The sequence below is a fragment of the Lagenorhynchus albirostris genome, chromosome 11 (assembly GCF_949774975.1).
Source record: "Lagenorhynchus albirostris chromosome 11, mLagAlb1.1, whole genome shotgun sequence".
NCBI classification, from domain to species: Eukaryota; Metazoa; Chordata; class Mammalia; order Artiodactyla; family Delphinidae; genus Lagenorhynchus; species Lagenorhynchus albirostris.
In genome coordinates, this window is record NC_083105.1 from 1,170,409 (window position 1) to 1,183,587 (window position 13,179).

At 45.9% G+C, this 13,179-nt stretch overlaps 1 long non-coding RNA gene across 1 annotated transcript; it reads left to right on the top strand.

The window, feature by feature from the left end:
* Positions 1–337: 337 nt before the first annotated feature.
* On the top strand, positions 338–5,332 carry LOC132529673 (uncharacterized). The gene is made up of 2 exons (XR_009543528.1): positions 338–4,622; positions 5,078–5,332. It is a non-coding gene; the product is annotated as an uncharacterized LOC132529673 (long non-coding RNA).
* Positions 5,333–13,179: the final 7,847 nt, after the last annotated feature.

Here is a 13,179-nt window from a genome sequence, read left to right on the forward strand (position 1 = left end):
TGGGTCTCGGGTGCTGCCTCCAGAGACCGCCTCCACCTGGGTTTCGTTTAAGGGATTTGGGCACCTTCCCACTGTGCTGAACAGTGTTCACGGAGTTCCTGACACGTGTCCGACTTCACCAGGCACTGAAGACAATGCAGGGAACACACACCGTGCACATGCACGCACACGCTACACACGTGTGTGTAGACACAGGCAGTCTTTCCTGAGCCACTCCAGAGGGAGTTGCCTGCACCTGACCTCTAGTTACTGTTTTTTCCACTGAAGCTGACAAGCAGTCTGTGCGGGCCCCTCCCCAGACCTCCCCGACACGGCACCCGCTGGTGATTCCTGCCTGTTTCTCATGAGCGTTTGTTACTTACCTGTCATCGGCAGTTCTCAGTGTTTAGATGTGGCCCCCAGTCGTCAGCCTGCACGCGTGGACTGCTGCCAGATCTCGATGGGCCGTGAGCTGCCCTGTCGGTTGCCTTGGTGTTCAAACTGCAGATTCACCAGGGGGGCCTGTCAAGCCGTGCTGTCCCGGCTGCGTGCCCCGTCGTTAAGGTTTTGAGCACTTCCCTGCTTCCTGGCACAAGGAGTCCCACCCAGGCTCCTCGGGCCTCTCTGTCTCCACCCTGGAGTCGGCCGTTTGGAGGGCCCGGGCTCCTTCTGGCAGGAACTGGTTTCAGAGACCGATATCTGGGTGCACAGTGCACGATATCTGCACAATGTGCACAGTGTGCTCACTGCTATCAGGACGCCCGTGTTTCTCGGCCCTTTCTTCGGAGAGAGAGGACAGGCGCGCCTGCACGTGGGCACACGCTTATGCACGTGCACAGGCGTGAGAGGTCACGGCACCAGCTGACACCTCCAGTTCCACCCCATCTCTGTGGGCGTGTGTTTGCCTCCCTCATTCCACGTCTGCATGTCCTCTCCCTGCAGTGAGAATCCTGACCCCGACAACATCAACGTACGTTTGACCCGTGTCAAGGGACACCGACCCCCACGCAGTCGGAAATCCGCATATAACCTTTGACCCCCCCCCCCGCCAAGGCTTAACTACTAATAGCTCCTGTTGAGTGGAAGATTTACCCATAACATGAACGGTCGATGACACATATCTATATGTTACATGTCAGATGCTGTATTCTTTCAATTATGTAAGCTACAGAAAAGAAAATGTTAATTAAGAAAATCATAGGGGGACTTCCCTGGTGATCCAGTGGTTAAGACTTTGCCTTCCAGTGCAGGGGGTGCGGGTTCGATCCCTGGTCGGGGAGCTGAGATCCCACATGCCTCGCAGCCAAAAAACCAAAAACATAAGCAATATTGTAACAAATTCAGTAAAAAAAAGAAATCATAGGGAATTCCCTTGCGGTCCAGTGGTTAGGACTCTGTGCTTCCACTGCTGGGGGCCTGGGTTTGATCCCCGATTGGGTAACTAAGATCCTGCAAGCTGCGCGGCGGGCCAAAAAAAAAAAAAAGAAAATCATAAAAAAGAAAATATTTATAGTACTGTACTGTGTTTATCAACAGCATGAGTTTTCGTCATCTGTTTCCAAGATGAATAATCAGTACCTACATCATTATTGTCTTAGACGACACGAAAGGCTGTAGATGTTACACATGTAACTCATACTAGACATCAATAATGAAAAGGTAACGTGAAAAGGAAATTCACATTTATTTACAGGCACAACGATATGTGCATTGATGATGAAGCAGCAGCAACATGACTGCTTTATGGCTGCCTAGTGTGATCGATACGATCGCTCCCAGGCAGCCCGGCCTGTACACTAATGGATGGGTCGTCATAAAAATTTTATGGCTTATAGTATTGCAGTCATATTCATAATACAGTATTGGGAACATTGTCACATTAAAAAGAAAACCTACGATGATAGACTGTTACACAGTTTCTCCAATTACGAGTCAGGGAGACTACCTAATTCTTTGAAAGCAAAGTTATAAAAAGCACATTAACTTTATACTTAGTATCACTCAGCTTATGCCTATGTGAGGATGGACTGTCCACTTCAATATGTGTCTTACATGGTGTACAGCTGTTAGGCTTTCACATCGAGGCACACAACAGAGGTCTCTGAACCGCAGCGTGATGATTGTTCACTGTGCGTTAGGTGGAGGCGGGTCGTCACAGGTCTTCATCCCCCTGGTCCTCACGCTGAGACTGGGGAGGAGGAAGCGGAGGGGAGGCCTTGCTGTCTCCGGCGGCAGAGCCGTGGGGGGTGGAAGCAGGGGAGGCCGGTGCACTTGGTGAACTTGGCAGAAACACATCAGTCTCTGCCCGACTTTTTTGCTTTCTCATTTCTCTAGAGTGTTTCTGTCTACTACCAATCCTTCCACCGTTTGCTTTAGCTTCAGTACCCGTATCACGGAAGGGTCCATATTGTAAAACAAGTCAAAAGTCGTCTTGACTCATTGGAACTGTTCTGCCAGGCAGTCTGATGTCAGTTTGTTTCCTGGCGCTGCTTCTTCTGCACCTGTCTCATCGTCTGCCTCCAGAAGCCCTCATCTATCTCCATCAGGTTGTCTTCTGTGGGTTCCTCCGGTGTGCTGCCTAGTAGCCCTTGAATTTTTTTCTTTTTTTTAGACTGTGCCACGTGGCTTGTGGAATCTTAGCTCCCCAACCAGGGATCGAACCCAGGCCCCTTGTAGTGGAAGCTCGGAGTCCTAACCACTGGACCACCAGGGAAGTCCCAGTCCTTTAAGTTCTTGAAGACCCATATCTCGGAACCGTTCACCCCCGCCCCGCGCCCACTTTATTTGCGAAACCCACAATCTCTTTCATGATTTCCTTGATTGATTGATTTATTTTTGGCTGTGTTGGGTCTTTGTTGCTGTGCGTGGGGTTCCTCTAGCTGCGGTGCGTGGGCTTCTCATTGCAACAGCTTCTTGTTGCGGAGCATGGGCTCTAGGCGTGTGGGCTTCAGTAGTTGTGCCATGTGGGCTCAGTAGCTGTGGCTCACGGGCTCTAGAGTGCAGGCTCAGTAGTTGTGGCATGTGGGCTTAGTTGCTCCGCGGCATGTGGGATCTTCCCGGACCAGGGCTTGAACCCGTGTCCCCTTCACTGGCAGGCGGATTCTTAACCACTGCACCGCCAGGGAAGCCCCCCATGATTTCCTTGATTGTGTCATAAATCCTGTGAAGTCATGCACAGCATCTGGACGGTTCTCCAGCAGGAATGTATTGTTGTGGGCTTGATGGCTCTCACGGCTTTTTTTTTTTTTTTTTTTAATAACAGCGATGTCATCCTCAGTGGTATGATCCTCCCAGACTCTCAGACTCTCACGACGTTCTCTGTATCAGGGTTCTCTTCCATAGCGTTGACGCTCCTTTCCGCACAGTGTCGTGTGTAATGAGCCTTGAAGGTCCTATGGCCCCCTGACCTAGAGACTGAATAGAGACATTGTGTCTGGGGGCAAGCAGACCACTTCAGCGCCTTCGGTGTTGCACTCATGGAGTTCTGGGCGGGCAGGCGCGTTGCCCAGTATCAAAAGAACTGTAAAAGGCAGTCCCTTCCTGACAAGGTGCTTCCTGAATTCAGGGACAAGGAATCGATGGAACCGGTTGCCCAGGCCCTTTTGATGTCCAGTCAAAGACCGGCAGCTGCTGCTCCTCTTCTCCCTGCAAGGCTGGGGGTCAGCGGCTTTACAGATGAGCGCGGTCCTGGCCGTAAACCCGATCACGTTTGTGCAGGATAATCGAGACAGCCCATTCCTTCCTGCCTTAAATCCTGCTGCTTGATCCTCCTTACTGAGGAATGTCCTTTGTGGCATTTTTTCCCAGAATAGGGCAGTTTCATCTGTATTAAAAGCTTGTTCAGGCAGATGTCCTTTCTACCCAATGATTTTCTTCACAGCGTCTGAGAACGTGTCTGCGCCGCCTCTCCCGTTACCTTGACATTTTAAAGCCAAATCTCTTTCTAAAATCATCAAACCATCCTTTGCTGGCATTCAAGTCTCCAGCTTTACAACCTTCCCCTCACTTTCGCTTAAGTTGTATGATGACTTTGCTTTTTCTCGAATCATTCTTAGATTCTATATAGGTGCACCTTTCTTATGGCAATCCTGCGCCCGCCTAAAAGCTGCTTTTTCAAATAAAAAGGTATTTCACAAGAAGTGCAAGGCTTTCTGCCTGCTGGTGTAGCTGCAGTGCCAGCTTCATGGATTTCCTTTCCTTTTTTACATTCATCTTGAAGTGGCGGCAGCCGCAGCTGCAGACCTCACTCTGCGACGCACATCAAGCCATTCAGCTTTTTCTCTTCACGTCTTCCTCTTCTCTGCGTCTTGGGAGCGCTTGCAGCATTGCCAGGGCACTTCGTGGGTCCCGTGGTGGTGGTCAAGGTTCCCGGTGTTGCACTAAATACAATGAAATAATCCGCAAGAACCACAAGAGACTGCGGTTTACTGGAGAGACCACCTGCTCCGGAGCGGGGGAGCGCACACGGCGCTCGCTGTAGGCGGACGCGGGGAATACGCGCGCCGGAAGCAGCAGCAGGGGTGACTGCAGCATTATTACTGTACGTGCTACAGTTAATTCATGCAGTGAGGACTTCGTACGGCATCTTTACGTTTGCTTCCTTTCTCTGCACTTCAAATGGAGCCATGTGTTGTGTGCCTCAGGTTTGTTTTTTTAAAAAATAAATTTATTTATTTTTGGCTGCATTGGGTCTTCATTGCTGCGTGCGGGCTTTCTCTAATTGCGGCGAGCGGGGGCTACTCTTCGTTGCGGTGCACGGGCTTCTCATTGCAGTGGCTTGTTGCAGAGCACGGGCTCTAGGCACACGGGCTTCAGTAGTTGTGGCACATGGGCTCAGTAGTTGTGGTGCACGGGCTTAGTCGCTCCGCGGCATAAGGGATCTTCCCGGACCAGGGATTGAACCCATGTCCCCTGCATTGGCAGGCAGATTCTTAACCACTGCGCCACCAGGGAAGTCCTGTGCCCCAGGTTTGATACATTTTGGCTTTATATCATAAATTCATGTATGTTTTATGGTAGTAACTGATAAAATAGACTAACATCTACATATGTTTTATGCATTCGTGACACACCTTTTTAGTTTTTTCAATATTTGTAGGCCACATGGCTCATCTGTGAGTTTTTTGAAGCTGTCAAAAGTCTCCAAAAACTTTTCCAATATATTGAAAACAATCCACGTATGAGTGGACCGTGCAGTTCGAACCTGTGTTGTTCAAGGGTCAACTGTGATTGCTCAAGATGATAAATAGTTTCGGGATCCCTTTGCCATACAAACAAGACGTCTGGATTCATGCACTTTGCTCCCTTGCCCACGACTGTCAATACTGCATTTATAAATTCCTTGGATTACCCACCTCAGTGTGTTACGTTTTTCTTTTGATTCACTTTTCATTTGCTTTCAGCCCTAGGATCCGATTCCCCCTCCTGTTTCATTGGTAGAACGTGACCACACACTCTTCTAGATGTCCGAACTCTTCCTGAAGGCGTGCTCAGGGAAGTCGCTCCCTCCCTCCCGTAACTCCTCCCCGTTTTTTGTAGCGAATGCCATTGTTTTCTGGTTTATCCTTCATGTGTTTCTTTTTGTAAAGACCAGCAGATACACATATTCTTTATTCCCCTTCGTTCTTCCCGAAGGGTAGTGGCATTCCATACGCTCTTTGTTTTTTTCACATCTCCTGGAGATCTCCTAGAAATCGCTCCGTCCATTCACAGGGATTTCTCGCATCCTTTGGAACCACAGTACATCATTATATGGACGTGCACTAATGCACTCGGTCAACCTCCCGCATGTGGGCATTTATATGGACGTGCACTAATGCGCTCGGTCAACCTCCTGCATGTGGGCATTTATACGGACGTGCACTAATGCACTCGGTCAATCTCCTGCATGTGGGCATTTATACGGACGTGCACTAATGCACTCTGTCAACCTCCTGCATGTGGGCATTTATATGGACGTGCACTAGTGCACTCGGTCAACCTCCTGCATGTGGGCATTTATACGGACGTGCACTAATGCACTCGGTCAATCTCCTGCATGTGGGCATTGAGGTGGTTGCCCATAGTTTGCAACTTCAAATAATGCTACAAAGAATAAGCTTATGCATTTGTATTTTCAAATTGTTTGAGGTATATCTTTAGGGCAAATTCCTGGAAGTGGGAATGCTAGGCCAAGGGTAAATGCGTGGTAGTTTTGCTAGGTATTGCCAAATTCTCCTCCACAAGGGTGGTACCATTTCCCATTTCCACAGGGCCCATAGAATATGTTAACCTTTTTCAATCTGCCAGTCTGATGGGTAAGCAGTAGCATCTCAGTATAGTTTTAATCTTCATTTCCCTATGAGTGGAGCTGAATGTCTTCATAGGTTTAAGGGCCATCTGTCTTTGTAAATTGTTTGTAGCTTTTGTCCATTTTCCATTGTATTTTTGGTCATCTCCCCCTCACTTTATAAAAATTCTTCAATTAATAGGGGTACTTGCCCTTTATATCCAATATATATTGAAAATAATTTCTCCCCGTTTGTCATTTGTCTTTTGAATCTGCTTCTGAAGTCCTGTTCCCATGCAGAATTTTTGTCAATTGTATGTTTTCATGTTATCAGTCTTTTCTTTACCTGCTCCTAGTTGGGAAGCTTCCCCACCCTCAGGAGCTCAGCTCTGCCTTCTTTCAGTACTTGTATATTTTCATTTTTGCATGTAGACCTGCTGATCCAGTTGGAATTTACTTTAAAAAGAAAAAAGAATATTTATTTATTTGTTTATTTGGCTGTGCCCAGTCTTAGTTGTGGCACACAGGACCTTTAGTTGTGGCACATGGGATCTTTAGTTGCGGCATGTGGGATCTAGCTCCCTGACCAGGGATCGAACCTGGGCCCCCTGCAGTGGGAGCGCAGAGTCTTAGCCACTGGACCACAGGGAAGTCCCTGCAGTTTACTTTTGTGTGCAGTGTGAGGGGTAGGCCTAATTGTATCTTTTTCCAAACGTACATTATTAAAGGTACATCTTGGCCTCTGAGATTTGAAGCCACAAACTGAACTTCCACATTTTAAGTTTTGGCAATTATGAATAAAGCTGCTGTAAATGTGTGCAGGTTTCTGTGTGAACGTAAGTTTCCTGCTCCTTTGGGTAAATTCTGAGGAGCACGATTGCTGGATCGTGTGGTAAGAGTATGCCTAGTTTTTGGTAAGAATCCACCAAAGTGTCATCCCAAGTGGCTGCACCGTGTTGCATTCTCAGCAGCAATGGTGAGAGTTCCTGTTGCTCCACGTCCTCGTCAGCATTTGGTGGTGTCAGTGTTCTGGATTTTGGCCATTCTCACAGGTGTGTAGTGGTGTCTTGCTTTAATTTGCATTTTGCTGATGATGTATGATGAGGAGCATCTTTTCATATTATTACTTGGCATCTATATGTTTTCTTTGGTGAAGAGCCTTCTTTGGTGAAGCAGTCTCCCTTTTTTTTTTTTTTTTTTTTTTGCGGTACGCGGGCCTCTCACTGTTGTGGCCTCTCCCGTTGCGGAGCACAGGCTCCGGACGCGCAGGCTCAGCGGCCATGGCTCACGGGCCCAGCCGCTCCGCGGCATGTGGGATCTTCCCGGACTGGGGCACGAACCCCTGTCCCCTGAATCGGCAGGCGGACTCTCAACCACTGCGCCACCAGGGAAGCCCCTTCCTGCTTTTTTAAGCCCCCTTGTTTTTAGTCAGGTTGCTTGTTTTCTTATTGTTGAGTTTTTAAGAGTTCTTCGTATATTTTGAATGATAGTCCTTTATCAGATGTGTCTTTTGCAAATGTTTTCTCCCAGTCTGTGGCTTGCCTCTTGACATTGTCAACAGAAGTTTCTAATTTTAACAAAGTCTAGCTATTGATTCTTTCATGGATCATGTCTTTGATGTTGTATCTAAAAAGTCATCCCCACACCCAAGGTCATCTAGGTTTTCTCCTATGTTATCTTCAAGGAGTTTTATAGTTTCTTTAAGGGATATGGGCCTGTGGTTTTCTTTTCTTGTAATATTTTTGTCTGGTTTTGATATTAGGGTAATACTTGCCTCATAGAAAGAGGAAGTATTCCCTTTGCTTCTATCCCCTGGAAGAGGTTGTAGAGAATTTGTATAATTTCTCCTTAAATGTTTGATAGAATTCACCAGTGAACCCATCTGGTGCTTTCTGTTTTGGAAGGTTATTAATTCTTGATTCAATTGCTTTAATTGATATAGACCTATTCAGATAGTCTACTCCTTGTGTGACTTTTGGCTGACTGTGTCTTCCAAGAAATTGGCCCATTTTATCAAGGTTATCAAATTTGTGTTCACAGAGATGTTCACAGTATTCTTTTATTATCTTTTTAATGTCCATGTGCAGACTTACAGTTCCTCCCTCGGATCACTTGTATCATTGTTGGCACTCATTTCACTTATATAGCAGCTACACACGAACACACACACACATACATACACACATATATACATATATATATAATATACACTCAGATATATTCATACATGTATAAGCATTCAGAATTGAATATATTGTTGGTATTATTATTTTGAACAAACTGTTAATTCCTAGATCAATTAAGAATTTAAAAATGAATTTATTCCTTCTTTGAGCTCTTCCTTATTTTATGTAGACCCAAGTTTCTGACCTGTATCATTTTCCTTCTCTCTAAAGAACTTCCTTTAACATTTCCTGCCAGGCAGTCTACTGGCCACAAATTCCCTCGACTTTTGTTTTTCTGAGAAGGTCTTTATTTCTCTTTCATTTTTAAGAATAATTTCAAAGGGTATAGAATTCTAAGTTGGTGGGGTTTTTCTCTCAACACTTTAAATATTTCAGTCCACTTTCCTCTTTCTTTTGCACGATTTCTGAGAAGTCAGTTGTAGTTCTTATCTTTGTTATTTTGTAGGTAGGGTATTCCCCCCCCTCAACCCTGCCGGTTTCTTTGAGGTTTTTGTCTTTGATTTTCTTTAGTTTAAAAATGATACGTAAAGGTGTAGATTTTTTGTTTTATTTATTTATTTATTGGCATTTATCCTGCTTGATGTTCTCTGAGCTTCCTGTTTTGGTGTCTGACATTTCAGTTGTGGAAATTGTCAGTCGTTATTTTAAATCTTCTGTTTCTTCCTCTTTCGTTCCTTCCAATATTCCTATTATACAAGTTACACCTTATGTAATTGTCCCATAGATCTTGGACATTGTTTTTTCCAGTCTTTGTTCTCCCTGCTTTTTGCTTTTCGAGGATTCTATTGAGACATCCTCTAGCTCAGAGGTTCTTTCCTCAGCCATGTCCAGTCTGCTAATAAGCCCACCAAAGGCTTCATTTGTTACAGTGTTTCTTTATCTCAAGCTTTTCTTTTCAGCTCTTTTCCGGGAGTTCCAACTCTGCTCACATTGTCCATCTGTTCTTAAATGTCGTCTACTTTACCCATGAGAGCCCTCAGCGTATTGAACTTAATGGTTTTAAATTCCCAGTCTGATAATTCCAACATCTCTGCCATATCTGGTTCTGAACCTTGCTCTATCTCTTCAAATTGTGTTTTTTTGCCTTTTAATTGTGTAATTTGCCTTGTAATTTTTTCCTGATAGCCAGACATGATGTACTGGGTGAAAGGAACTGCTATAGATAGGCCTTAATAATGTGGAGGTGAGGTGTGGGAGAGGAGACGCCTTCTACGGTCCTGTGATCAGGCCTCAGTTCTTTTACTGAGCCTGTGCCTCTGGACTGTGAACTTCACAAGTGTTTCTCAGTCCTTTATCTCCCCTTGGTTGGGACGGGCTGCCCAGAGAGGCTGGAGCTGGGCATTTCCCTTCCCCTGGTCAGTTAGGCTCTGATAACACCCCAGCAGGTCAGGCTCTGGTTAACAAGTTTCCCTTGAGCGCAGCCTTGTTAAGGAGAGCAGAGTGCTCTGTCGCGGTAGGAGATGGTTCCTTCCCTCCCCCTGCAGAAAGCTTGAGGGGGCTTTGCTGATATTTACTTGGGAACCTGCTCAGGCTCCAGGGGTAAATCTCACAGTATTGTGTGGGCTCCCTCATGACTGGGTCCCCTGGAGTTTTTTTTTTTTTTTTGGTGGTACGCGGGCCTCTCACTGTTGTGGCCTCTCCCGTTGCGGAGCACAGGCTCCGGATGCGCAGGCCCAGCCGCTCCGTGGCATATGGGATCCTCCCGGACCAGGCCACGAACCCATGTCCCCTGCATCAGCAGGCGGACTCTCAACCACTGTGCCACCAGGGAAGGCCCCCCATAGGTTTTAACTCTCACAATTGCTGACAACTTTGAGTCTCCTGAAATCCATCAACTGCAGTTTAAGTTTTTCTGCCCCAGAACTGGTTTCCCAGGCCAGGTTGCACTCCTGACTCTCTACTCTGGTAAACCATGATTCACTGTACTTGCCTGTCTCTCCAGTCTTGGGTGTAACAGTTTGACTTGTGTCCGCCAAGAAGAGTTTTTGATTTTTTAGATTGTTCTGCTTTTTACTTGTTAGGATGGAGTTGCAATTTCCAAGCTCCTCACATGCAGATATCAAAACTGGAAGTATATATATATGTGTGTGAATGTATATATATATATAATTTTTTTTCTTTTTTAATGTATTAGTCTCTTAAACATGGGGGAAGAAAAAACAAAAGTGGAGTTACAACGCACTTCACAACAATACTAGGTTTTGTAGCTGCGTATATATTTACCTCTCTGAACACTTTATTTCTTCACATGGCTTTGAGTCACTGCCTGATGTCCCTTCATCTCACCTGCAGGGCTCCCTTGAGCATTTCTTGCAGGGCAGGTCTAGTGGTCACTAACTCCCTCAGCTTTTGCGTATCTGGGATTGTCTTAATTTCTCCCTCGTTTTATTTTTGGCTGCGTCACGTGGAATACAGGATCTTAGTTCCCAGACCAGGGATCAAACCCATGCCCCCTGCAGTGGAAGTGTGGCGTCTTAACCACTGGACTGCCAGAGAAATCCCTCTCCCTCATTTTTGAAGGATAGTTTAGCCAGATATAAAATTCCTGATCAACAATTTTTTTTCACTTAGCACTTTGAATATATCAGCCCATTGTCTTCTGGGCTCCAAGGTTTCTGGTGAGAAATCTGCTAATATCTTATTGATGATCCTTGTGTGTGGTGAGTCACTTCTCTTGATGCTTTCAAGATTCTCTGCCTTTCGACAGTTTGATTATATAACGTGTCTCAGTGTGGGTCTCTTTGAGTTCATCTTACTTGAAGTTCATGAGCTTCTTGGATGTTTATATTTGTGTCTTTCATCAAATTTGGGAAGTTATCGGCCATTATATCTTCACATATTCTTTCTGCCCCCACCCATAACTTCTTCCTCTGGGACTCCCACAGTACGTATGTTGGCTTGCTTAGTGGTGCCCACATATCCCTTAGCTCTGTTCACTTTTCTTCAATCTTTTTTGTTTCTCAAACTTGATGATTTCCATTGTACTATATTCATAGTTGCTGATTCTTTATTCATTCTGCTTAAATCTGCCTTTGAATCTTTCTAGTGAAAATTTCCATCTCAGTTGTACTTTTCAGCTCCAAATTTCATTTTGGATTTTTAGGTTTTCTATGTCTTTATTGATATTTCCACCTTTTTCATACATTATTTTCTTGACTTTCTCCATGTCCTATTTAGTTCTTTGAGCATCTTTAAGACTGCTGTTTTAAAGTCTCTGTCCAGTATATCCACCATCAGGTCTTTTTTCAGGGAGAGACTGTTGAATTATTTTTTTCCTTCGGGTAAAAAGTATTTTGACCATACTTCCCTGTTTCTTTGTATGCCTTGCGATTTTTTTTGTTGTGCACTGGACATTTTCATTTAACAATTTGGTGACTCTGGAAATCAGATTCTTCCTCTTCCCTAGGCTTTGTGCTTTCCCTAGGTTTTGTTTTTGATTGTCTTTGTGCCAAGGGTCAGCCTGAGGCATAAAGTTAATGTCTTCTTAAGCGTTTTCTGAGCCGTTCCCTGGGCACAAGTAGTCACATTCTAGTTCTCCCCATATATGCAGTTATTTTTATATGTCCTTAGTCTTTAATGTCTGGCTCCTGAAAGGGGAAAAGCAAAAAATACAGGGGATTAAAAAAGGGCTCTGGGGACTTCCCTGGTGGCGCAGTGGTTGGGAATCCACCTGCCAATGCAGGGGACACGGGTTTGGTCCCTCGTCCAGGAAGATCCCACATGCCGCAGAACAACTAAACCCATGCACCGCAACTACTGAGCCTGTACTCTAGAGCCCGTGAGCCACAACTACTGAGCCCATGTGCCACAACTACTGAATCCCGTGTGCTTAGAGCCCGTGCTCCACAAAAAGAGAAGCCACCGTGATGAGAAGCCCATGCATGCAACGAAGGGTAGCCCCCACTTGCCGCAACTAGAGAAAGCCCATGCGCAACAATGAAAACCCAATGCAGCCAAAAGTAAATAAATAAAAAATATTTTTTTAAAAAAAGGGCTCTGGCCCTTTAAATCCCCTGGAAGAGAAGAGGCAGAGGGTCTTGCAACAATGCAGGGGTGCGGGGTCGGGGTCGGTACAACAACGGCGCCTGCCTCTTTCTCTGCACCTGTGAGATCAGAAGCAGTGCTGAGCTTTCAGATCACAGATCCCCAGTATCTGGAGGACAGGGTCCTTTCTTTCCCCGCCCTGGCGCCTGCGAGCTGTGTGCAAGCTACTCCAGGACCCATGCACAGCCGCCTGCCACAGGGGTGGGAGACGGGGAGCTGCCTGCCGGGGGGGCTGGGGGAGGGGCGCTGCCACCCTGCAAGTCTCCCCTGGGCGTTACAAGCCTTCTGCATTCTCCAGCGTTCCCGACAGTTATGGCAGACCGGTTCCGGCAGGGGATGGGAACTTGCGGTGCTCCTACTGCGCCATCTTCCCAGACCCTTTCTCATTCTGACACTAATGGATTTTTCTTAATTGAACTATAACTGACATACGATGTAGGTATACCACATAGTGATTCGATATTTTTATACGTTATAAAAACGATCACAATAAGTCTAGTTCCCATCTGTCACCACACCAAGCTTTTCCAATATTACTGACTATATGCCCTATGGTGTACATTACAACCTGGTGGCTCGTTCTGTCAGTGGAAGTTTGTGCCTCTTCCTCTCCCTCACCTGTTTCACTCATCCCTCATCCTCTCCCTTCTGGAAACTACCAGTTTATTCTCTGTATCTATGAGTGTGTTCCTGTTTCATTTT